The sequence below is a fragment of the Macaca nemestrina genome, chromosome 11 (assembly GCF_043159975.1).
Source record: "Macaca nemestrina isolate mMacNem1 chromosome 11, mMacNem.hap1, whole genome shotgun sequence".
Taxonomy (NCBI): domain Eukaryota; kingdom Metazoa; phylum Chordata; class Mammalia; order Primates; family Cercopithecidae; genus Macaca; species Macaca nemestrina.
In genome coordinates this window covers 5,628,169-5,653,874 of record NC_092135.1, presented here as the reverse complement: position 1 = coordinate 5,653,874, position 25,706 = coordinate 5,628,169, and the positions used below count along the sequence as shown (strand labels likewise).

At 36.9% G+C, this 25,706-nt stretch overlaps 1 long non-coding RNA gene across 1 annotated transcript in view; it reads right to left on the bottom strand.

Moving 5' to 3' along the window:
• Positions 1-25,706, bottom strand: part of LOC105492443 (uncharacterized) — a 224,102-nt gene that overhangs the window by 74,801 nt on the left and 123,595 nt on the right. The window contains exon 2 of the long non-coding RNA XR_011609497.1: positions 21,842-21,952. This is a non-coding gene — a long non-coding RNA (uncharacterized lncRNA). The remainder of the gene's footprint in view (positions 1-21,841; positions 21,953-25,706) is intronic.

Sequence of the window (25,706 nt, the reverse complement as noted above, 5' to 3'; positions counted from 1 at the left end):
TTATTTCAAAGCTTTTATGTTTCATTCTCCTACAATAAACACATACTACGTACAAACTTTTAATATGATCATCATCACAGTGATTTAAGATAAAAGCTCAGACATATAATAAAAGACATTCAATTTCTAGACTCAAAATTTTCTTAAACTGTAAATGGTTAATATTTGTTAGAAAATGTTTTTCAGGATTTATTGCTATGAATATTCATTTTCTCCTCTGGATTTTTTCCTATGGCTTCATACTCAGATTCATGTACTGTCTAGCTCATTCAAGTAGAGGGGTTAATTTTACAATAGATTCATCTATACAAATTAGAATTAACCCAAATGGGAAATATCTTAGGTTATTCTCCTCAGCTCCATGTTATAAATATAGAGGCTAAGTTATATTAATACTTCAAGTTAGAACTAGATACCAGTTCCTAACAAAAAGTTAGGACAGACTATAGAGTGATGTTATTGCATACATATTGATGAGACGGTTTTGCACAGAATAATGCTGGTGACATTATACTAAATATAAGATAGAAAATTATGTGTATATACATAGTGTACACTATGTTACTATCCTATGTATGGCATGTAAACATCAAAATATTAATAGTCATTATCTAAGGGCATAGGTTAATGGTTGAATGTGATTACATTTACTATTATATTCTGTATCAATATTATTTTACTACCACAGTAAACAAAATAAAAATAAAAATATTTTTGAAATGACGTTGGAAAAACTAGTATTTAAATCATGAATTGATGGATTAAATAAAGCATATCTAAGGATATTAAATACATTTCTTAACTGAAATGTGATTAGTTATAAGGTCTTGGCAGATGATATGGCCTTAATACTTGGCGATTTGCCCTTTGTTTTGTATTATAGTTGCATACTCTAAACAATAGTAAGAAACTGTTTCAAAATATTTAAATAATAATGAAATGGATTATCAAAATGCCACTCAATTCCATAGATTTACAAGAGAAAAGAAATTCCCAGGCCACCCAATCTTCCTCCTCATAAGACCAGAATTTTTAGCCTAGCACTAAGAAAGTATTCTGAAAAGAAAAAAAAAAAAATACATATATATACACACACACACACACACACACACACACACATATCAGGCTGACACATTTCGAAGTGCTAATGGAAGCTATATGCAGTTATCAGCTTAGCATCCACATCTATTCAAGACTTTATTTAGATGATTGAAAGAAATTCACTTAAATGTGAAGAACTGTGAAACTAACTGGCAGATAGATGAAAAACGAGAAGTATTCCATCTATTTAAAGACCATATATTTTCCCTTAGATAGTAATATGCTCATTCTTAAAAGTTTGAATATTGCCACTAAATGTTTCACAAAAATTTTGTTCTCTCACCAACCCAGAAAATGATCCACACTGATAAATAGGAGCTGCTTTCTGTATGATACTTCCATATAATATTAGTATACTTACTTGTCCTAATGTGAGCAATTTGAACATTAGCAAATGCATCAAATATTTACTCAATTATTTTGCACCCAATGTTGTGAGATGTTTAGAATATAGAAATGTAACACACAATTATTAAAATTCAGGTATTTTCAGTCTAATTACAGTGATAAGATGACCAACCTAGATAGACTCATGAGTCTAAGAATGAGGAGGGCTTTAGAGATCATTTTCTTTTTGTTCTGTTTTTTTTTGGAGATGGAGTCTCACTCTGTCATCCAGGCTGCAGTGTAGTGGTGCCATCTCAGCTCATTGCAACCTCCGCCTCTCAAGTTCAAGCAATTCTGCTGCCTCAGCCTCCTGAGTAGTTGTGATTACAGGCATGCAACACCATACTTGACTAATTTTTAGTAGAGATGGGATTTCACCAAGTGAGCCAGGCTGGTGTCGAATTCCTGACCTCAAGTGATCCACCCACCTCAGCCTCCTAAAGTGCTGGGTGGCATGAGCCACCACGCCTGGCCTAGAGAGCATCTTCTAGTTCAACAATTTATTGCAGTCCATCTGTCAACCTATCACCCATTCCTCTTCCAAGAAAATACAATGAAGCTTCAAAAAAGGAGTGACAGGGATCAAGTGAAGTAAGGCATGGGTGAATCTTCTTGGCCAAAGCAAAACAGAGGAAAGAGAAAGAGAAGAGGGCAAGGAGGTAACCAAAATATGACATGAAAATGCACCAAATACTTCTAACATTGACAAGATTTGGTGACACAAATAAAACCGCTTGTGAGGATCCAAAATGTAATGTTTAAAATTACTTGAAAAAATATTGTTCCATAAATTATGTATAGGAATGCTAAAACACCAGCAACAAATAAATATGAAATACAGGTTTTGTTGTTTTTGTTATAAATACCACACCCTGTGGCAGACACATGAAAGCAGCATCATCCTTTTAATATTCTTTCTCTTTCTTGGAACTTGAAAACACACAAGCAAATAAGGTAATAAATGGATGAACTGATAATACTTGAATAGAAAGATAGAATAAAAAATATCAGCTCTTTTATTATCAATGGAAAGTCACAGAGTGAAAAGTTCTGTAAAAGCAAGAAGTGGGCAGAAACCACACGGAGGGAGAAACAGAAAAAGCTGAGAATCCTGTTGTTACCCAGCCCACCACTAAAATCCTAAAGGTGGGGCTCACACTGAAATACTGAATCTGTAATTCCTGCCTAAAATTCCTGCCTAACACTAGAGTTGCACTTAATTACAAACTCAAACAGAAGCCACAAAGGGAAGGCTGAAGGAAGGGGAAGAATACAAAAGCCATTCAGATAATGTCAAGGGCTTAGCAGTAAGCAGCAGTTTTCGGTTTCATGAAAAACACACATGCTGATGGTGGAAGCTGCGTTGAGGTACATTGGCTGCGCCCCTTATTTGCAGTAACCAGTGACTACACTGGTAAGCACAGGACTGTGGCTGAAACATCCCAGGACATAGTTTGAGAAGATGTGCAGCTCCCCAGCAATCTTACAGAGGAGCTATGCTGGCAAGACGTCGTCTGTTTCTGAGGCCGTAGAGAGACACCCTCACAGCTGTGAAAGCTGCATGTGTGACCAGGTCTTTCAGGACCCCGAAGCTACTGCAAATAGCTAAGAAAAATCCAACTGATAAATAGACAAGCCATATAAAATAATTCATTAAAATATCCATACAAAGATACATGAAATAAAATGTGGAAACAGCAAACTAACCAATAGATGAAAGCCCATAAAGAAGAAATTCTACAAACACAAAACCTTCGATGAAGCCATGATCTTTCTGAAGGATTACAAAGGATAAATAAAGGAACAAAAAGAAGAGATAAAACCAGAGGAGAAATTGGAATTAAAGAAAATGAGTATAGGAGACTAGTAAAGGGAAAAATTATCACAGAGAAGACAAAATTAACGATTCAAAAAGAGAACATGAACTTGTGGACATAGTAAAGGATTTAAAGGTTAGAAATAGGAAAAATAAAAAAAATTAAATAAAAGTGTTTAAAACAACTAGAGATATGTATGTGTTCCATATATATATATATGATCTGAAAACTTAAACTATGCATATATTCTCCAGTTATTACATTAATAGTATATGCACACACACACACACACACACACAAATCCAGGCAATAAAATATTCAATATAGGTATAAATAGTATTTCCAAAAAAAAACTATACATGCATATAAATATGTAACACCACCACACCACTATTGTTTAACACTATATTGTTCTGGAGGACTCAAACTGAACACTATAGTAAGAAAGTAAAGAAAGCTGAGGCAGGTAGGTGGATAATGGTTAATACAGAAGAAATTTTGTCATTTTCACAGGAGATGTGATTTGGAGTAAGTCCAAATACATACGGATTACATTCTGAAAAGTAACAGAAGTTTAGCAGATTTGATAGGTAGAAATCAAAGTATAAAATTAACCTTATTGCTGTACACTAGCCCGTATAAGTTTGATAATTAACTGTCAAATATACATAATACGTATGTTTACGTTTTTACATGTGTAATCACCAACAGTAGCTTAAAATTGTCAAGTACCCAATAAGATAGTTCATTAAAAGTAGCAATACTACTTGAGGGAACATGATAGTGAATATTAAATATTAAATATCATCTAAATGAAAAATATATAACTTTTAATGGATTGCATAAATCATTATTGAACAGAAGTCAATTATCGCTACATGATATACCAACTCGTCGTAATTCTGATAGTAAGCAGTTTTTTTTTTTGGTTTTGTTTTATTTACGTGAGTATGAATGTTTGTAGAGCAGATTCTACAATATATATAGAAATACAAAGAACGAAACAGACATTCCTGTACAGTAACAAAATGAAATAATTCTATAACATTAGTATCTATAATAAAGCCACCGTGATTAAGAGAAAGTGATATTGGCAATGGAATACATAAACAAACCAGCTGAACAGACTGGAGAGTGTAAACAGAAAAATGCACACAGGGCAGAAGTGGCAATCCACAGCGGGGGATAGAAAGAGGCTTCTCTTTTCAGTAAGTAGAATGGGGACATTCAGTGTCTCTATTTGTTAATAAAGTGAAATTGGATGCCTTCTCCTTATCATGCTCAAAAATCAACTTCAGGTGGGTTATGGACTCAACTCTAAACGGGGTAATTACAAACCTTTCAGGAAATCATGAAGAATCTCTATGATTTGGGACTGAAGAACATATTTAAGCAAGGTTCAGAAACAACTGACTTAAAGAAAACAACTGATAAATTTGACTACATTAAAAGCAAGGTTTAGTTTATGAAAAATTCAGAAATAAGAGGGGAAATTTACATAGAAAAAATACTTTAAAAAGCACTAGTAGGCATTTACTAAATGAGAAACTTGCCCTATAGCTCCCTTAATGTAGACAATAACTAATTAAAAATGTGTTCAGACTCTTTAAAAATTCAAGAACCTAAAATTAATACTGCAAGGAAACTTCACTACACAGAGATTGGCAAAATGTATTTTTTAAACAAGAACATAAAACAAGTACAGATAATTTCAAATTATTGAAGAGGATATATGAGAACGGCAATTCCCAAGAACTTCTGGTGGAAGTACAAATTGATTCACCATTGTGGACCGTAGTTTGACATTACATAATATGACTGAATGTATAATTGTTCAATAACTCAACAATTTAATTGTTAGGTAATATCTCAAAGTAACGCATGAGCCTGCACACCAATACATACATTAAAATGTTCATAAAAGCATTGTTTCCATAGCTTGAAACAACTCATCTGCATGACTTTTAAGAAAACAATAAATAAATTGTGCAGTGTGCATACAAAGAAATAACACAGTGAACAACTGTATAAACCAAATCTACTTGTAACAACACAGATGGAACTCATCAAAATGATAAAAAAAGCAAGATACAAATAATATTAAATAGAGTTAAAAAACATGTATAACTACATTTTATTGTTTAGAAATAGACAAGTGGAAAAACTATGAAGAAAAGCAAAGAAATAAAGTGAATGATATAAAATGAATTCTTTAGAACAGCTGTTTTATCATGTTCTAAAATAAAAGATGAATCTGCGAGTGTGGTTTGTTGCTTGTTGGTGAAACTCTAAGTCTTTGCAAATTTCCTTAGCCTGCCCTTTTGTTTCATAAGAAATAATTTCGTCCTTTTCCGTGTTAATAGTGAGTTTATATTATTTTTAACTGACAAGGGTAATCAATAGACCAACTAGAAGACTAATACTTGTATTAGGGTATCGTATAATAAAGTCATAAACTAATATTGTATAGTCATGTACCACGTAATGTTTTGTTCAATGACAAACCGTATTTGTGATGATGATCCCAAAAGATTACAAGGGAGCTGAAAAATTCCTGCACACTAGTGACAAGCTGTCTTTCTAACATTGTAGTGCAATGCAGTACTCTGGTGTTTTGTGACGATGCTGGTTAAACAAGCCTCTGTACTGCCAATCATTTAAAAGTATAGCACATACGATTATGTACTGTACATAATACTTGATAATAATAAGTGACTATATTACTGGTTTATGTATTTATTATATTATACCTTTTATCATTATTTTAGAGTGTACTCCTTCTATATATAAAAAAGTTGACTGTTAAACAGCCTCAGACTGGTCCTTCAAGAGCAATTCCAGAAGGCGGCATTGTTATCTTAGGAGATGACACCTCCATGCATGCTATTGCCCCTGAAGACCTTCCAGTGAGGCAAGATGTGGGGTGGAAGACACTGATGTTGATGGTCCTTACTCTGTGTGCGCCCAAGCTAATGTGGTTTCTTTTTATTTTTGGTCTTACATTTTAACAAATAGTTTAAAATAAAACATAAAATAAATAGGAAAAAGCTTATGAAATAAGGATATAAAGAAACAAAATAGATTCACTACAGGCAGTGTACTATAAATTAGAGCTTCAGATTTTATTGTATAGCTGTACAATGTGTCTGTTTTATTTTAAAAGAGTCAAAAAGTTTCCAAAAATTAAAGAAACATTAAAGCCAATTCATTATTGAAGAAAGAAAAATAGTTATTTAAATTTAGTGTAGCCTAAGTGTATAGTGATTATAAAGATGACAATAATGTAGGTCTTCACATTCACACACCACTCACTTGCTGACTCACCCAAAGCAAATTTCAGTCCTGAAAGCTCCAACCATGGAGAGTGTAGGTATAGTATTTTTTATCTATTATATTGTATTTTTATTGTAACTTTCCTATGTTTAGATAAACACCAACCATTGTGTTACAGTAGACTACAGTTTTTGGTGCAGTAGCATGCCATACAGGTTTGTAACCCAGGAACAATAGTCTACACCATATAGAGTAGGTAGGTAGTAGGCTATACCATCTAGGTTTGTGTAAGTACAATTTATAATGTTTTCACAAGAACACATTTCTCAGAATATATCCTATCATTAAGTGACACAATTCTGGGTAAAAATCTTATGTAATAATATGTATCTTCTAAATTCAATAGCCAATAGCTACTTTTTTTTTTAATCTTTAATTGACATACAAAATTGTGTAATTTTAAGGTACACAACATCATTTGATATATATATAGTGAAATGATTACTATAATCAAGTTAGTTAATTAACACAACTATCACCTCAGCCAGTTACCATTTTTGTTTTGTCTTATTTCAAGGTGAGAATAAGATTTACTCTATTAGCAAATTTCAAGGATATAACACAGCATTGTTCACTATAGGCAATGTAGTACAAACTAGAGCTTCAGAACTTATTTATCTTAAAACTGAAGGTTTGTACGTTTTGGCCCACACCTCCTCACATCCCTTATCTTCCTAGTCTGCGGCAACTACCATTCTACGTTTCTGAGACTTTAATATTTTAGATTCTGTATATAGGTGTGATCATATTGTCTTTCTCTGACATATTTCATGTAACATAATGCTCTCGAGATTCACCCATATTGTTGCAAATGGGAAAATAATATCCAATCATATTCCATTTCATTTTAATGACTAATATTACTTTGCATTTGCATACCACAATTTATGTATCAATTTATTCATATAACATGTATTGTCTCCATGTTTTGTAACTAGAGTAAAATCTTAAGAGAAAGAAAAATGGAAACACAGCATATGAAAATGTATGGGATGCAGCAAAGGCAGATCCAAGAAGGACATTTATAGCAATAAATGCCTACATTTTAAAAAAATCCCAAATAAACAACCTAACATTATACCACGAAGCACTAGAAAAATAACAAAGGAAGCCTAAAGAAAGAAAATAAAAGCAGAGTATAAATAAATAAAATATAAAATAAAAATTTAAAATAAAACAAAGAATTAGTTGCTTTCAAAGACAAAATTTGCAAATCTTTAGCTAGTGTAAGTGAAAAGAGAGATAACTAACATTAATAAAACTATAAATGAAAGGAGACATAATGATTGATTCCTCGGAAATATAAATTATTATAAGAGACTGTTATAAGCATTCTATGCCAATGAATTTGATAAACTAGATGAAATGAATAAATTATTAAAGCAGGCATCTTATGAAGCTTGAATTATGAAGACACAGAAAATCTAAATGGGCCGATAATGAGTAAGGCAATTCAGTCAGCAATCAAAAACATCCAAATAAGCAAAAGCTCAGGATCGGATGGTTTTCCTGATGAATTTTATCAAACATCTGAAGAAGAATACATACTAATTCTTCTTAAAATCATCAAAAAATTGAAGAGGCAGGGACATTTCCAGACTGATTTTAGGAGACCAACATTATTCTGATACCAAAGTCAAACAAGCTCATAAAAAATTACAAGCCAATATCCCTGATGAACATACATGCAAACATCTCCACAAAATACTAACATATAAAATTTAAGAACACATTAAAAAAATTATACACCGTGACCAAGCAGGGATTTACTCCTGAGGTGCAAAGATGGTTTAACATACACAAATCAATTAATGTGATGCAATACAGTAACAGAATGAAGGACCAAAAACATACAATCATCATGATAGAAGCAGAAGAGCATCCAACAAATTTCAACACTCTTTCATGACAAGAAATGCTCAAGAATTTGATTTAGAAGTAATGTACATCTACACAATAAAGGGCATACATGAAAAGCCCACAGTTAACATCATACTCTAAGGTGAACTGCTGAACATTTTTCCTTTAAATTCAGGAAGAAGATCAAGATGCCCACTTTGGCAACTTCTATTGAATAGGCTTCTGGAAGTCTTTGCCAGAGTAATTAGACAAGAAAAATAAATAAAACACAACCAAATTGCAAAGGAAAAATAAAATTGTCTCTGTTTGCAGATGACATTATATTAAATACTGAAAATTCTAATCGCACCACCAAAAACTTATTAGAACTAATAAATTCGGTAAAGTTGCAGGATACAAAATCAACATACAAGAATATTTTGCATTTTATACACTAACCATATACTTCCTGAAAAAGAAATTAAAAACTTAATTCCATTTCCAGTTGCATCAAAATAGGTACTTTTGAATATTAACCATTAAGAACAAGAGACATACATATATTATTTAGGGTTATAGCGGTAGCTGACATCAGATTTAAACACAAACATGCACAATCAAAGTAATTTCCCTGTGTGGGCTGAATGACAAAGTATTACTTTTGTCAAATGCTATTTTGATATTTTGACTTGATTTTATGTATATTATCGACTTTGATATTTTTATCAACATGTTAAAAAAAATGAAGCAGAAAACACAAATAAAAGTCCAGGAACAAACAACAAAATCAAAAGAATTTGGAAGGCCTACACAAGAGAAAGAAAATGGGGGAAAGATAAGCAGTTTCTTTTGTCTGTCTGCTATCATTTTCACAGCCTTGCTTTTATCAGGAGTATTAAGAACTCATTAATCTCATACACTGAAGCATTTAGCAACCTGAAGTTTAGGAACATATCTGCCTAGAATTGTGCCCTAACAATATTTTAGGTCATTAAAGATATTAACATACATTTATTAATGTATTAGTATCTCCAATTTTCCTTACATCCCTATAGCATCTAAAACAGTTGTGTTAGTTATCTTTTGCTCCATACCAAATTACCCCAAGTATAATGGCTTAAAAACAACATACATTTATTATCTCACATGAGATAATAATGGAGTCTGGGCACAGTATACTTGATGTGATTTGGCTCAGGTTCTCTCACAAACCTGCAGTCATGGTGTTGGCAGGGGCCGCAGTTATTCCATCAAGAGTTTGATTCTGATAAAGCGTCTCTTCCTAGCTTGCTTACTTGGTCCTTGCAGGATTCCGTTTCCCTACATGCTCTAGGATTGAAAGCCTCATTTTCTCATTGACTGTTGACTGGAGGCTTTTCTCAATTTATTGCCATTAAGTTCTCACCACACAGCAGCTCACAACATGGCAGCTGGCTTTCTGTACAACAAGCCAGAGAGCAAGTCGATAAAGAACAAACAAGATGTAAATCAGAATCTCTTGTACTCTTGTATTGAAAAGTTGCACTGTATCCGGTTTGCTGCGTTTCATTGATTAGACGAGAGTCTCTTGGTATGGTCTATACTCAAAAGAAGTGGATTACACAAGGACACAGACCATGCACACTGGGAGGTGGGGCATTTTGGGCCATCTTGGAGGCTGCTTCCACAACATTACAGAATATATAATAATCACTCAAAAAGATAGTGCAGCTTAATGAGAGATTAAGAATATGCCCTGTTCTAGCAATAACACTACACAGTTTTTGCTTTTATAATTTTCTCCCATTATTGAGAAGAAAATATACTGACATGGTTGAGAATTAATTATGTGCCAATGTCTACAATACCTGTCTTTCCATATGTCATCTCATTTGACTCTTACCACCATCTTGAAATTATTCCTTCCTCAATTTACAGATAAAAATAGTGAAGCTCTAAGAAGTGAAATAAGCTCCAAAAGCCACAGAAAACAAGTGTAGATGATTTCATAGCTCCAAGGTTTTTACACTGAGCACGATTCTTATTTTTCTCTTTCCTCATAGACATGACCCCAAGATTAGAATGGTCTGATGACACTATTTCTCTCTTATGGTCCTCACTGCTACACACACAGATGTTTTCCCACTGACAGGCAAAAATCTGCTGATGGGCAGGAAGATGTCAGCACATTGCTGTAGCTCTCTATTCTCAGATAAATGGATTAGCACATTTCTCCTACTTATTTCTATACAAAATTTATTTTGTTTCTGGCAGCATTTATGCTGATGTCAATGAGGCCTTTCATGGGAGGCACCTTTTATTGCTGCTGTATGTCTTCTTCCTGCCTGCCTTCTTCCCTTCTAGAAATAAATATTTTACTTGGCCATCTGAGGAAATACTTTCCGCCTGGCACGATATTTATATATACATTTTCAAATATCATCAGAAGTGTGAATTTCATGTACAGTAATATATTTTGGGGCTTTATTTCACACCTCCAGTGTAAAGCAAGTTTCTTACAACAAACGAAGGAAAGGAATATTTTAAAATAAAACTACTAATAACTTGGAGGTAACAGTTGTCTTGACATCAAGTCCCTACCTTAGCAAATGAAGGACATTCTTTACTAACTGGCTTTCTTACAAAATCTGTGCATTTAAACTGAGAGTTAATAATGGGCTTAATAATAGATGTCTGGTTAATCAAAATCTCCTGAGCAACATTTTATCATCAGGGAAGCATGTCTTTGATAGAAATACATTTTTATCTTTGGAGATTTAAGTGGGGTTTTGGTACTAGAAGTTACAACTGGAGCTCTTGTACAGTTTGTTTAACATTTTCAAAACTTAAATTCTTCAATGATGTATTTTAGGAAGGTGTTCGTGATGATTAAATGGTAATGCATGCAGTCTACTTAGCACAGTGTGGAATACATAATACGAGTTTCACGTTTTGTCTTAGTATTACTGCTATAGATGCTGCCCTGCATCTTCCTGTTTTTTTTTGTTTGTTTGTTTTTTGGGTTTTTTTTTGTTTTTTTTCTTTTTTTTTTACTTCCCTCACTCTATTCTCAAACATTTATTTCTTCATATATCCGACTTTCATTCAACAAATAGTTATTACTACCTTGGTAATCAACATACACTCACTCAGATAGACATCACAGATATCGAATAATTCAAGCATGAAGTTCCCAGGAAAGGAAAAAGTTCAGCTTTGCAAATCTTCAGTTACGAAAGTAAATTATTCTGGGGAAAAGAAAAAGAATAAGAGACAGTGTCTATAACCATTAAGATAAATTGATTTGAGATTTTAACTTTGGAGCATAATTATTAACAATGTCACAAAGAACAAATGGGACAAACAGCAAACAGTTTCAAATATGTTAGATATTAATCCAACTATATTAAAAAAAAAACCTGTAAATATTAATTGTGTAAACGTGCTAAATAAAAGAAAGAGTTTTTTTTTCCCCCGCCCAGGCTGGAGTGCAGTGGCACGATCCCGCCTCACTGCATCCTCCACCTCCCGGGTTCAAACGATCACGCTGCCTCAGCCTCCCAAGTAGTTGGGACTACAGGCACGTGCCACGACACCTGGCTAATTTTTGTACTTTTAGTGAAGACTTGGTTTCGTCATATTGGCCAGACTGGTCTTGAACTCCTGCCCTCAAGTGATCCGCTGCCTCAGCCTCCCAAAGTGTTGGGATTACAGACATGAGCCACTGTACCCAGTCAGAAAGGGATTTTTGACAAATTTTTTAAGGCATGTTTATTTCAAAAATTACTACTTTGAAGACCGATACATTAAATGTAAAGAGTGGCCTAAGATTATGCTAAGTCAAATAAGCCAGTCTAGTCCTTCCCTCTCTTTCTCAGAAACACACACACACACACACACACACAAATACACACACACCACTGCATGACTACACCTTTATAAAATAATAAAGTTCATAGAAAGAAGAATGTTAGTTGCCAGGGTCTGGGGGAGGGGAGGAGAAAGTTTTTATGAGTTTCAGTCAAGTAGTATGAAAGTTCTGGGGAGCTGTTGTACAATAATATGCATATGGTTGAGAATATTGTGCTCGGAACTTGGAAATTTGTTAAAAGGATAATTTTCTGTGTTTGCTACAGTTTAAAAGAAAAACAGAGACACACACTATGATAACACTAATCAAAAGAAAGCTGATGTAGTTATATTAACTTCATATGAAACAGCCTTCAGAATAAGGAAGATTACTAAAGAGTAGTAGCATTACATAATAATAAAAAAGTTGTTTCTCCAAAAAGACATTGTCAAACCCTAAACATTCTATACACCTTGCAACTGGATGTCAAAAACACATGAGACAAAAACTGGCAGAACTGAAGGGAGATATAGACAAATCCACTATCATAGTTGAAGACATCAACACTCCTTTGCCAGTAATTGACAGATCAAGCAGGCAGAAAATTAGTAAGGATATAAATGGTCTGAACAGCACTATAAATCAACTAGGTATAATTGACATCTATAGAATACTCCATTCAAAACCAGCAGAATGCGCATTCTTCTCAAGCTCACATACAACATTCATCAAGATAGACCACGTTTTGGGCTACAAAACACACGTTAACAAATATAAAATGATAGAAATTATGTAAAGTATGTTCTCAAACCACTAGGGAATTAAACTAGAAGTTAATAAGAGAAAAATAGCTGGAAAATCCCAACTATTTAGAAATTAAATGACACATTTTAAAATAACTCACTTGTAAGAAAGACTCTCAGGTGAAATTTAAGCAGCATTTTAAATGAAATGAAAATAAAATACGATTTATCAACATTTGTGCTATGTACCAAAGTCAGTGCCTAGAGGAAAATTTATAGCACTAAGTGCACATATTAGAAAATAAGCAAGATCTGAAGTCAATATTACAAACTTTCACCTTAGAAAACTAAAGAAGGGAGAGTTAGTTAAACCTATTGCCAGGAGGATAAAAAGAATAAAAATATTAAAGCAGAAATCAGTAAAATTAAAAACAGGAAAACAATAGAGAAAATTAATAAAACACATACTAATTATTTGAAAAAATTAATCAATTGATAAACTTCTAGCCAGTTTACCCAAAACAAAAAGAGAAAAAAAGAGAAAAGAAAAAATGACTTGGCCAGTTGACAGTAAACAGATTCTGTCATGAGCGACACACAAATGGCACACTGGGCTTATGAACTGAGAAGTCACAACGGTAGAGTCACAGGCTCTGCGTGGGCCCAACAGTATGTACTACCAACCACCAAGGCCCTTGTAGTTGCCGCCAACACTGAATGACCAATCTCCCAGCAACAGGGTTTGATACTGAAAACTCAATTCACCATCATTTTGGGGGGAGACCAAACAACTACTTGGTAATAAATTTATTTCAATGGAAATCTGCAGTCCTGTATTTATTTTTTTCAGGAATAGACAAATTCTAGGTATGGACTGCCTTTATAACCTATAGAATCACAATAAATACCGTAATCTGGAGCTCACAAAATTCTTGATTCACAGGCATTAAGTTCCTTGCAACATAGCTTCTCACCAGGGAATTCATTTTACAGTGAAGAAGCTGCAGAAGCGGGCCTATAACTATAGGTTCCACTAGTTATGTTGCACAATGCATCATTCAAAACCATCCTAATACAGTGTTGGACTGACCTGTGGAAGCCTCAGCTGAAGGAGCAACTCAGAGACAACACCCAGTAATAATGTGATTTTGGAGAATGCAATATACTTACCGAATAAGAAATTGTGTCCTGAATTGATGGGTTCTTGGTCTTGCTGTGTCTAAAAATGAAGCCACGGACCCTCGCAGTGACTGTTACAGTTCTTTTTTTTTTTTTTTTTTTTTTTTTTTTTTTGAGGCGGAGTCTCCCTCTGCCGCCCAGGTTGGAGTGCAGTGGCCGGATCTCAGCTCACTGCAAGCTCCGCCTCCCGGGTTCACGCCATTAAAGATGGTAGTCGGGAGTTTGTTCCTTCAGATGTTCAGATGTGTCTGTGGTTTCTTTTTCCTAGTGGGTTCACGGTCTTGCTAACTTCAGGAGTGAAGCTGCAGACCTTCACAGTGAGTGTTACAGCTCATAAAGCCAGCGTGGACCCAAACAGTGAGCAGCTGCAAGATTTACTGTAAACAGGGAAACTACAACGCTTCCACAGCATGGAAAGAGACCGGAGCAGGTAGTCACTACCGCTGGGGCAGCCTGCTTTTATTCCCTTATCTGACCCCACCCACAATCTCCTGATTGGTCCATTTTACAGAGAGCTGATTGGTCCATTTTGACAGAGTGCTGACTGGTGTGATTACAATGCTTTAGCTCGACACAGAGTCCTAGACAGAAAAGTTCTCCAAGTCCCCACTAGGTTAGTTAGACACAGAGTACTTACTGGCGCATTTACAAACCTTGCTAGATACAGAGTACTGATTGGTGTATTTACAAACCTTGAGCTAGACACAGGGTGCTGACTGGTGCATTCACAAACCTTGACCTAGACACAGGGTGCTGATTGGTGTATTTACAATCCCTTAGCTAGACATAAATTTTCTCCAAGTCCCTACTAGACTCAGGAGCCCAGCTGGATTCACCTAGTGGATCAAGCACCGGGGCTGCAGCTGGAGCTGCCCACCAGTCCTGCCCTGTGTGCCAGCACTCCTCAGCACTTGGGCAGTCGATGGGACCAGACTCCGAGGCACAGGGGGCCGTCCTCGTTGGGTAGGCTCCAGCCACGCAGGAGCCCTCAGCAGGGGGGTGGGGAGGCTCTGGCATGACTGCCTGCAGGTCCCAAGCCCTGCCCCGCGGGGAGGCAGCTGAGGCCGGGGAGAATTCTATTGCAGCAGCGGGCGGGCCGGCACTGCTGGAGGACCTGGGGCACCCTCTGCAGCTGCTGGCCCAAGTGCTAAGCCCCTCACTGCCTGGGAGCCTGCAGCCCCGGCCCACAGCTCCGAGTGCGGGCCGAGGAGCCCACGCCAACCCAGAACTTGCGCTGGCCGGTCCTCACCTGCACAGCTCTCTCCACACCTCCCTGCAAGCAGAGAGAGCCGGCTCTGGCCTCGGCCAGCCCAGAGAGGGGCTCCCACAATACCATGGCAGAGTGAAGGGCTCCTCAAGCGCTGCCAGAGTGGATGCCAAAGTGGAGGAGGCGCCAAGAGCAAGGGCTTGTGTTGTCCAGTACAAAGAATGCATGTGTCTAGGAACCAGGTGGCTAGAAATGCCACTTATCACTCTCAGTGACCCAATGAGAGACTTTTCCTTCCCAACTGAACAACTGTGACTGCTGCAAAGTTAGGAGCCTTGGTCCCCAAAGGGAGTGCACTTGCGCCTGGGGACATAGATAGGGTTTCAAGGGCAGCCATCAAGGCACTATTAACTCCTTATGTGCAAGGGCCAGCAAGCAAGAAATGGAGTCACCATCATGACAAGGTATGACTGATTAGCTGGAGGATATAAAGTTGCTGTTATACAATGGGGGCACCAGGAGTATGTAGGAAATTCTGGCCATTAACTTGATTTCCTTTTACTACTCGATTGCCCAACTGTGAACTAAGCAAGTGCTGCGACCATGGCCTGAGAGGAAATGGTTAGCAGGGGCTAGGACTCTTCAATAATGAAGGTATGAGTAACAGCAAAAGGGAAGCCTCTGAGGCCACGTCAGGAGGATGTAGAATGAAGCATAGAGAAGGGAGTGGCAAGAACCAGTCAGTGCCTTGTGACCAGTGGCAGTGTTAGAAATGTTTATCCTAAAACCTGGATGACTAGTTGATGGGTGCAGTAAACCACCATGGCACATGTATATCTATGTAACAAACCTATACCTTCTGCATATGTATCTCAGAACTTAAAGTTATAAAAAACAAAAAACAAAAAAAACATGGGATCAGTATTCAGTACGGTCAGATCTTTGAGTTTTTCAAAATAAACAGTTACCAGGGCTCATATATAAAAATCTCCCAATTGTTAAATGTTGGCAACAACTTCATATACCTTAAAACATTTTTTGGTAAGAAAAAATACTGTGGGACTAACTTGAATCCTGGGCTGCCTGATTGTCATTCTCTTTTAAATTTTCATTAGGGTTTCACTTTAATTCAGCGTTCCAAATTCACGGTACCAGTGAAAGGTATAATGTCTACAATCCAGTACAATATGCTTGGTTGATATGAGTGGAAAATGATTTTGCTGTTAATGTAAATGTGGCATTAAGGATGTATTTTTGACTTTGAGAAAAAAAAAAATGTTCGTCCTACTAACTTTTGTCTTCAAGTCCTCCTCTGAAGGAAAGGCCTACTGTGAAGCTGGGGAAACTGCCCACCAAATATGTTTGAGGACATGGATTCTCACAGCGTAAGTGTACCTTGTCAGTCAAGGGAGTCTTTTGTTAGTCTCTTCCTCAAGGAAGGACCTGATGTTATGCCACAGGATATGCTTCAACATTCAATCTGGTGCCACACTATCTGTTAAGTCCTTAAATAATGAGAGTGTGAAAGTAGCAGGGCCTGGCCATTTCTGTCCTAGGTAGGACACTTTTCAGACACAGTGTGCTTCGACCAATTTCTACTTTCCCTATCCTCCTGTCCTTCACAGACATCAGATCAACATTGAATTTTTAAAGTTTTCTCAGCTTTATCTTTCATCGTTAAGTCTCTTGCGTTCTTAACTTTATCTTAGCAGCTTTTTTCTCAGGAGATTCAAACTGGCATAACCTTTAAAACAAGTATCAATAAAACTATTTAAAAAGATCAATAATGAGCAAAAACCCTCCCTGCCTATATAAATGGCCTTCACCTTTTCCATGACCTTTTCTTCTGAGGGGAAAAAAAAGTAAAAGCAATAAGAAAGGAGAAATAAAATTATTTATTTAAGTGGATAAATCTGAGTCATCTTACCCTGCTAATAGGAAGGATTTTAACAAGGCATAAGAGGGAACACAATCTACTGATTAATTCACCAGTCTTATTTTTCAAAGACTTAATTTTTTTTTCTTTTTCTTTTTTTTTTTTTTTTTTTTTTTTTTGAGACAGAGTCTCGCTCTGTCGCCCAGACCCAGAGTGCAGTGGCACCATCTCAATTCACTCCAAGCTCCACCTCCCAGGTTCAAGCTATTCTCCTGCCTCAGCCTCCAGTGTAGCTGGGACTACAGGCACCTGCCATCATGCCCGGCTTTTTTTTTTTTTTTTTTTTTTTTTATTAGTAGAAGCAGGGTTTCACTGTGTTAGCCAGGATGGTCTCGATCTCCTGACCCCGTGATCCACCCGTCTCAGCCTCCCAAAGTGCTGGGATTACAGGCGTGAGCCCCCGCGCCCAGCCAAATACTTAATTTCTTTCTTTCACTGTCAGTTTTCATTGAACAACGTAGGATAATTTTCTTTGTCAATTACTCCCTGCCTTCCAAAACAGCACTGTTATAAAATGAAATAAAAACGTAAGCTTTAAATATTTCCTGAACACTATAAGTTCTATTAAAATGTTAAATGTTGAGTGGTATCATACTAATTTTTATTTACAGCATTGCCGTCATTGTCAGTATTCCCCTATGTTACTATTATGAGTTGGGTGCCTTGTGTTTCTGTGAAAAGTGTTTGGTCACATGGATAGAACCCAGTGTAGCAGCACAGGCAGAAACTGATTAGAACTCAGTCATTTGGAAGGATAGCTGTTATTTTCCTCCATTGCTTTGCTTTATCCCCTCAGTGCTTGCCCAATTCCTTGTTCAGTACAGGGGTATTGCTTCTGTGACCTCAAAACTACCTCTGAATGGGAAATTCAGCTGGGGAGGACCTGGACCCGAACCCATCCTGCTGGGCAGGGCTAGATCACAAATTAATTGTACGCCAGTGAGTAGTGTGTCTGGAGAGTCAATTTCTCAGCCATCTGAATTAAGGATTAGTCACCAGGCTGGCTGAGACTTCACATCCAATCTCTGCTATGGCATTTCGTTTTTCTCCTATTCTATCAATTTAAAGCCAATCAAACCCTGAGGTTAAATTTACCATTTTTCATCTCAGAGTACACACTCCTTGAATTTTTACTGTGAAGTTTATATGCCTTTATAAAGTGCACAGGTCTATTTCTGTAGGTTTCTCTTGCCTCTGTGATTCACCCCATTACTGCTAATATTTCTGTCCCCAAAGAAAAATATAGGAGTTCTGAATTTAAAAAAAAACCCTCCGGTTGCATTTATAGCTTTCAAATAAACACATCTATTAAGACCCTCCTCATTTTTTAAAAATTTATATATTTTATTATTTTCTGGATTTTTCTCTCTGCAGCTGCTGTTATCTTCACTTTTCCTCTAGAATATACATTTTATTATAGCCATATTTCTTTGACCACTTTAAGTTCCTCCTACCTTAGAAATAAAATTTTCCATCGAGATGCCCATCAGATAAAATATTTCTCGCCAGACATGTATTTACACAGAATGCATCAGAAAAGTAAATTCGTGTCATATTGTGGACCAGAAGAGATGCTAGCGGCAGTAAATCCATGTCAAGAAGACTGCAGGTTTTGTTGTGTTAAATGGTAAAACAGATGATAGGGTATCTCTTTCTTATTACTTTGTGGCTATCCCTAAGTAATCCAGAATTATTCCCTAAGGGCATATGCCATATGCAAAAGCAATCCAAAGCCTTTGGTTGGCATCTCCTTTGCATGCCCCTTTAAAGGAAGATGCATGGTGGGAACACATAAAAACTATCTGTAGCCAGCTGTTATTCACCGTGGCACTGTTTTTCTGGCCCTTTTGCTCTCATACTTTCTCTGACAGTCTTTTAAACATAAATTATCAAACATTTTTAAACTACATAAACTTTGTAGTTCTGATTTTAAATAGACAATAATTGCTTTCATTGCATCTTTATGTTACAGTATAACTCCAGGGCTACGGTCTTTTTTAGAGTAATGTGAAAGTTAACAGTAAGTTATGACAGTAAGCTATTGCTTGTTTGTAAACTATTGTCAATTGAACATAATTTTCTTTAAGGCCTCAAACATTGACTCTTTTTCTTCTTCATGTGCTGTAATATTTTGGTGGTAACCATTTTTGTCATATAACTTTGATGTTTAAAACAAGTCTCTAGTTTACTGGTTGCTGGGATAGAGCTGCAACATTCTTCATCTTTTCTCCACGATTGCTTTTGGATTTTTCTCACCTTCTGTACACACCCTCTCAGGTCTCCAGGCCTATAAGGCAAGTGAGGAACTTTGGGTGTTCACCAACAGAAAGTTAAGCTGGGAACTCATCAACAATCTATATTAGAATGCAGTGAGAATAGTCATATCCTAAACAATTACTAATTATAAAAATTAGAGAAATTGGCCAGGCACGGTGGTTCACACCTGTAATCCCAGCACTTTGGGAGGCCCAGGTGGGGGAATCACCTGAGATCGGGGGTTCGAAATCAGCCTGACCAACATGGAGAAACCCTGCCTCTACTAAACATACAAAATTAGCTGGCCATGGTGGCACATGCCTGTAATCCCAGCTACTATGGAGGCTGAGGCAGGAGAATCGTTTGAACCTGGGAGGTGTAGGCTGAGGTTAGCTGAGATTGCACCATTGCACTCCAGCCTGGGCAACAAGAGCAAAACTCTGTCTCAGAAAAAAAATGAGAAATCTACCTACTATGTGATTTAATAAAATGAATGGTGGTCTGCTCAGACAATCCATATGTGCCTTTTTAGATTCAACATTTATAGATTATGTTTTTAAAGGGAAAAACATGGTATTTCAGTTTCTGGGGGTTTAGCCATCTGTTCAGAAAGCCGTGATTGCCCTAGACAAATGTTTCTCCTGTTTTTAATAAACAAATTCCCAATTTGTGGAGATAAATCTCAAACCAAAGGGTTTGACAATGACCTGTACCAGACAACATGGTCAAGTAAAACATCACATTAGGTCAGGCATACATTATATTATTGTCTCAAACAGCTGTGTGATCCTGAACAAAAAGCCAATTTCATAAACACTCAATTTTTGAATCTAAAGAATAATGTGTGGACCACAGCTTAAACGTGTGGTAGTTTGTGGTTTCCGTCTTAACCATCAGGTTCTTCCATGTAGAGAATCTCTACAAAATAGTATTAATTCCTGTAAACAGATATGCAATAGCCTAGGATAGAGTTTCATACTCCCAAGCTTGCATCCCCAACATAGCTCCAAACCGTTCACTTCTCAATCAGTCTCTGTGTATACACATGGAGTCCTGTCTGGAATGGAGATCCCCAATTCTTAATAACAATTTTTCCTGAATGATAAAATTTGGAGACTATGCATTTTTCCACTTTATTACTTGAATTTTCTTGTTTTGGTTTTGTTAATAATTTTTTTTCTTTAAAAAGCCAAAAAGAAGGAAAAAAAAATCCTGCAGGTCTCTTAAGGATTTTATTATTTTTTGTTTCTGCCTTTTTAAAAATACGTCACCTGTCAGCTGATTTGAGAGCACAATTACACAGAATTCCACATATTTCCTCATCAATCACAGTTACAAGGCAGTGTAAAATCCTAAATATTTGCTGTGGTCTTTAGTGAATGAATTACTCCCATGTGTACTGGATTTATGCTAATTCACTGCAAATATTAGATCATGTAATGCTACGTCTCTACTCTCCCATGGTGGACTTCACATATTAAGTGTATACACTGTTTGAATCCATCTTAGCCAGCACTTCAAGTATTCACCACACAACCACCACAGATAGCAATCAAGGTAAAGCCTACTTACTAACAGACATCCACAAGTTCTCTACCACAACCCTCATCATGGCACACGAGACCTCCGTGATCTGATCCCTGTCTGCTGCTCTACCTTCATCTCCAAACATTGCCTCCATTTTAGATTTGCCTGGAAACTTTTTAATAAGTTTGTTTCTCATGCTGTACCACTGAATATGCTATTTCCTTTCTGTGGTATGTTCTTCTGGTAACTTTTACCCAATGAATTAATGCATATGCAACCCTTATTTAAGCTCAACTCTTCATATAGCCATTGTAACTTTCCAGACAGAATTAAGCCCTTGCTTCTTGGTTCTCCATAGTGCTGTACTCATGCCTCTATTTTAGCATCTATCTCTTGGTTGTGCTACTGTTTGTTTCCTGCCTCAGACTTCCTGCTTCCAGACCTACAGGGAACAGCTGGGTTCTGTTTATTTTGAGGTTTCTAGCTCTTAGCATACTGCCTGGAACCAAGTATAAAAAATGAATCACTAGAAAAATAAATCAATGAACTTTACTCTCTCAGACTTAAATTTTTAAAAATCCTAAAAAATAATAAAGTATTCTAATTAAAGCTATGAGCCAGAATAAGCCACATACTATGGTAGAAACAAAGAATCTTGAAGTCTTTAAAGCGTTACTTTTCACTCACGCAAAATCAGTTGTATGTTCCAGGTCAAAGGTCTTCCTGGCAATTCAGGCAGAAGACAGCTCCATCACTCTGTGGCTTCTCCATCTGGAGCCTGGAGCCTCCTCAGTGGACCTGACAAGAAGAAAGAGGAGAGGAGGGTCTCAGATGGTCTATGGGAGACTTGAGGCCAGAAATGGTACACAACGTGTGCATTCATTCCTCATAAGCCGGAATTAGTCATGTGGTTACACCTACCTTGAGAGAGGGAAAGTGTAATATTTCCCTTGACCAGAAGAAGATAACCCATAAGGGCAAGTGCTCTTAGTTTTAATCATAGATATGGATACAAAACAGGTGTGATACTCTTAATTTGTTGTATGGAACATAGGTAAGGTACAAACAGGAAACAAATAGCAGTGAATCCATTGTGGACAAACAGAATCTGCCCTTGTGGGATCCCAATTGAATTATGAAAAGAGACAGAGCTATCTTTGGATCTCGTAAAATAATAGAATGCCCAGATTTTCACAGAAAAAAAAAAGAAATACAGCTACTGCATATGACAATGATTTATGGAGGTGACTTAGCTTAGCGAACAGGTGAGTGAGTAAGAAATTATAACTATCTTCAGATTAAAAATGCTGTTTCAGATGAGTGGACATGTTGCAGCAGAAAGGACTAAGAATAGGCTGTGTGAAGAAGTTCTTAATTTCTGTGAGTGTTACTGAATGTCCTAACAAGGGAAGATATGAAACCTATTTATTGGTTCATCAATTTTTCTGATTCAGATTTAGCGTAGTAGTATGGAAGGAATACTGAATCAAGTCTTCAAAGTTCTAGATATGGTTCTATCAGAAAATGCCAGCGTCATTTTTTATAAGTTATCCAAGCACACTATCTCAATTTATAATTCTGTAAGATGAAGGAAAATCAAAGACATAAGTTCTCAGATCTCTCTCAACTTCAAATATGTATACTTTTTGTAAATAACTTATTTATTCATATATTCATCCATAAAGATTTGGCACATGCACCCCAGAACTTAAAGTATAATAAAGATAGATAGATAGATAGATAGATAGATAGATAGATAGATAGATAGATAGATAGATAGATAGATAGATAGATTTGGTGCAAAAATTAGTTTAAAATTATTAAGAAAAATCACTTTCTGGTGTTACTCCAAAGCCACCTTCCACCTTCCTCCTCATTTCTACAACGTTTCAGGCTGCCTTTCTCGTGGTATGCCTTCTTCCTGTGGAAGGGGATTACTAGGTGTTGAACACACTTGTTGAAATCATTAGCCCTAATTGAAATATTATTCTTGAAGCAATCAGAATAAATAAAAGGACACTGACATAGGAAGAGATTAAAAGTGTGCAACGGTCCAAATAATGCACTGTGAGCATGAAATACTTATTGGTAGGGTCCTCCAGAGTTACCGCCACTGAATGAGAGGGTTTGCTTTAATCATGCCTTGAGAATAAAAACTTCAATTGTTTAAAATAGAAATCATTTAACTCTTGATTTTACGCAAGTTTTCAAAAATCCCAAGATGATTTATTTCATAAAGGTCTTTTGAAAATTGAGAGATAATTACAATTTTTATTCACACTTTTCAGTAGACTATGGTAATATAATTTATGAAGCCATGATTTGACATGTTTATGTTGTCACATAAACTTAGAGGTTTTTCTACTTTCTCCCTCTAATCTATAGATTTTTCTTTATCATATATATTGTCCCCTGGAAAGAATACATGCTTCTCAAAAATCGTGAAACCACACAAAAAAAAAAAAAGCATGGAAAGTTTGTTGTCCCCGAAGTTCCGGGATTTGTCTGAATGGCTTTGCCTCATGTAGACTTGCATGTTGGAACTAGCACTTATGGCTTTTGGAGGCAAATCTTAAAGTGAGCCACAGGCAGATTTAATCCCCCAGGACACAAAGGGACTTTTAACAACCAATTAGTGGAAACCAGCAGGCCAGGATGGAGCCCACAGGAAGGTGACACAGGCGCTTCTGGGGACATGGAAATGAACATCTCGCCTTCCCTCTGTCTCTTAGTCAGATCTGGCTGCCATAACTGCTGGCTGCCATCCCATCCACTGGGTCACTTAAACAACAAGCATTCATTTCTCAATGTTCTGAAGGCTGGACAGTCCAAGATCAAGCTGTCAGCAGATTTCATTATTGGTGAAGGCCTCATTACTGGTTTACAGAGGGATGCCTTCTTGCTGTATCTTCACATGGTAGAGAGAGATCATCTCCTTTATGTCTCCACTTATAAGGAGTGAATCCCACTTGAGACCTCCACCCTCACGTCCTAATCACCTCCCAAAGGCCCCATCTCTTCATACAATAATACCACCACTGTATTTGTAAGGGTTCCCCAGAGAATCAGAACCAGTAGAATATATCAATATCCAAGAGCAGGCGTATTATGGGAATTGGTTCATGTGATTACAGAGGCTGAGAAGAACCATGATATGGTGTTGTCTGCAAGCTGGAAACAGAAACTCCAGTGGGCAATTCAGTTCAAGTCCAAAAGCCTAACAGTGGAGCAGGGAGCACTACAGAGTCCTAAGACCCAAACCCAGAAGCTACAATGACTGAGAGCAGGAGATGGATGCCTTAGCTCAAGAAGAGAGAGAGAGAAAGTTCATCTGTGTGCTTTTTATTCTATTTGGCCCTCACAGGGATGACACCTGCCCACATTGGTGAGAGTTATCTTTTCTCAGTACACTGGTTCAAATGCTAGTCTCGTCCTGAAACACCCTCACAGGGTGAATGAATACGGGACTGAAGAGGATAGTTTAGAAGGAGTTAAGAGGCAACTAGGACTCCAGTGCCTAGTAAAACACCCCAAAATCATGGTTTACCAGCTAACTGTCCATTCCATAGCCAAATGAAGTTGATACAAAATTTACCATCACTATCACATCAGAGATAGGGGTCTCAACACACCAGTTTAGAGAGACACAAACTTTCAGTCCATAGCATTATGGCTATCCACAGAAATGCTCTCTTCTCTCTCAGACAAGACAGAGATGCAAGGCAGCAAGCCAAAGGGATCCTTCAGAGGCTCTCAAATTTTTGTGCCTTATGCTTTAAGAATCACTTTCACCTTGTTTTGGTGTTCTATTACACACTTCTATAGTCTATTAAGTAGGGTGACTATAGCAAATAAGAATGTAGTGTCTATTTCAAGATACTTAGAAGATTTTGAATGCTGTCACCGCAAACAGGATAAATGTTTAAAGTGATAGATATGGTAATTATCCCGAGTTGATCATTACATAATGCCTCAAAACATCGCATTGTACCACATAAATATCCACAATTGTGTCAGTTATATTTTTTTAATAATAAATGAAATAATCACTTTCCCCCCTTTCTAGGTTCTGTTGTCCCACTGCTCAGAGCTTACTGTGCTGAGAAATTGTTCATGAGCTGGAAAAAGTCACCCAATGTTTAGCCCTCTAAGGATGTTGTAGAAGATAGAGTCATACAGCAGCATGAGAAAATATCTTTGTGAAAATAAAATAGGGCTTGGATATGTGCCTTTCAATAGCAGTTGTAGAATTTTGAGTAGCTATTTTTTTGTGAGGCCCCTTTGCTCATCTTGCAAAACTGTAATAAGGATGTGCTGTTTCTGCTTTGATGTGACTGTGCCTAGCTTTGAGATAACAGGTCCTCATGACAGCCTTACCAGTAAGCATGGAACCTATTCTGCCCAGGGAAATATAAGGTGACTCTGCCAATGAGCTCTGAGAAAAGACTGTACTCCTTTACTTAAAAAGTACCTGGAATGACCTTCCCTCATGCGAAGCTACTACGAGGCAACATGAAGCAGGTGGTGGCAGCAGCCGCCATGTGGACATAAG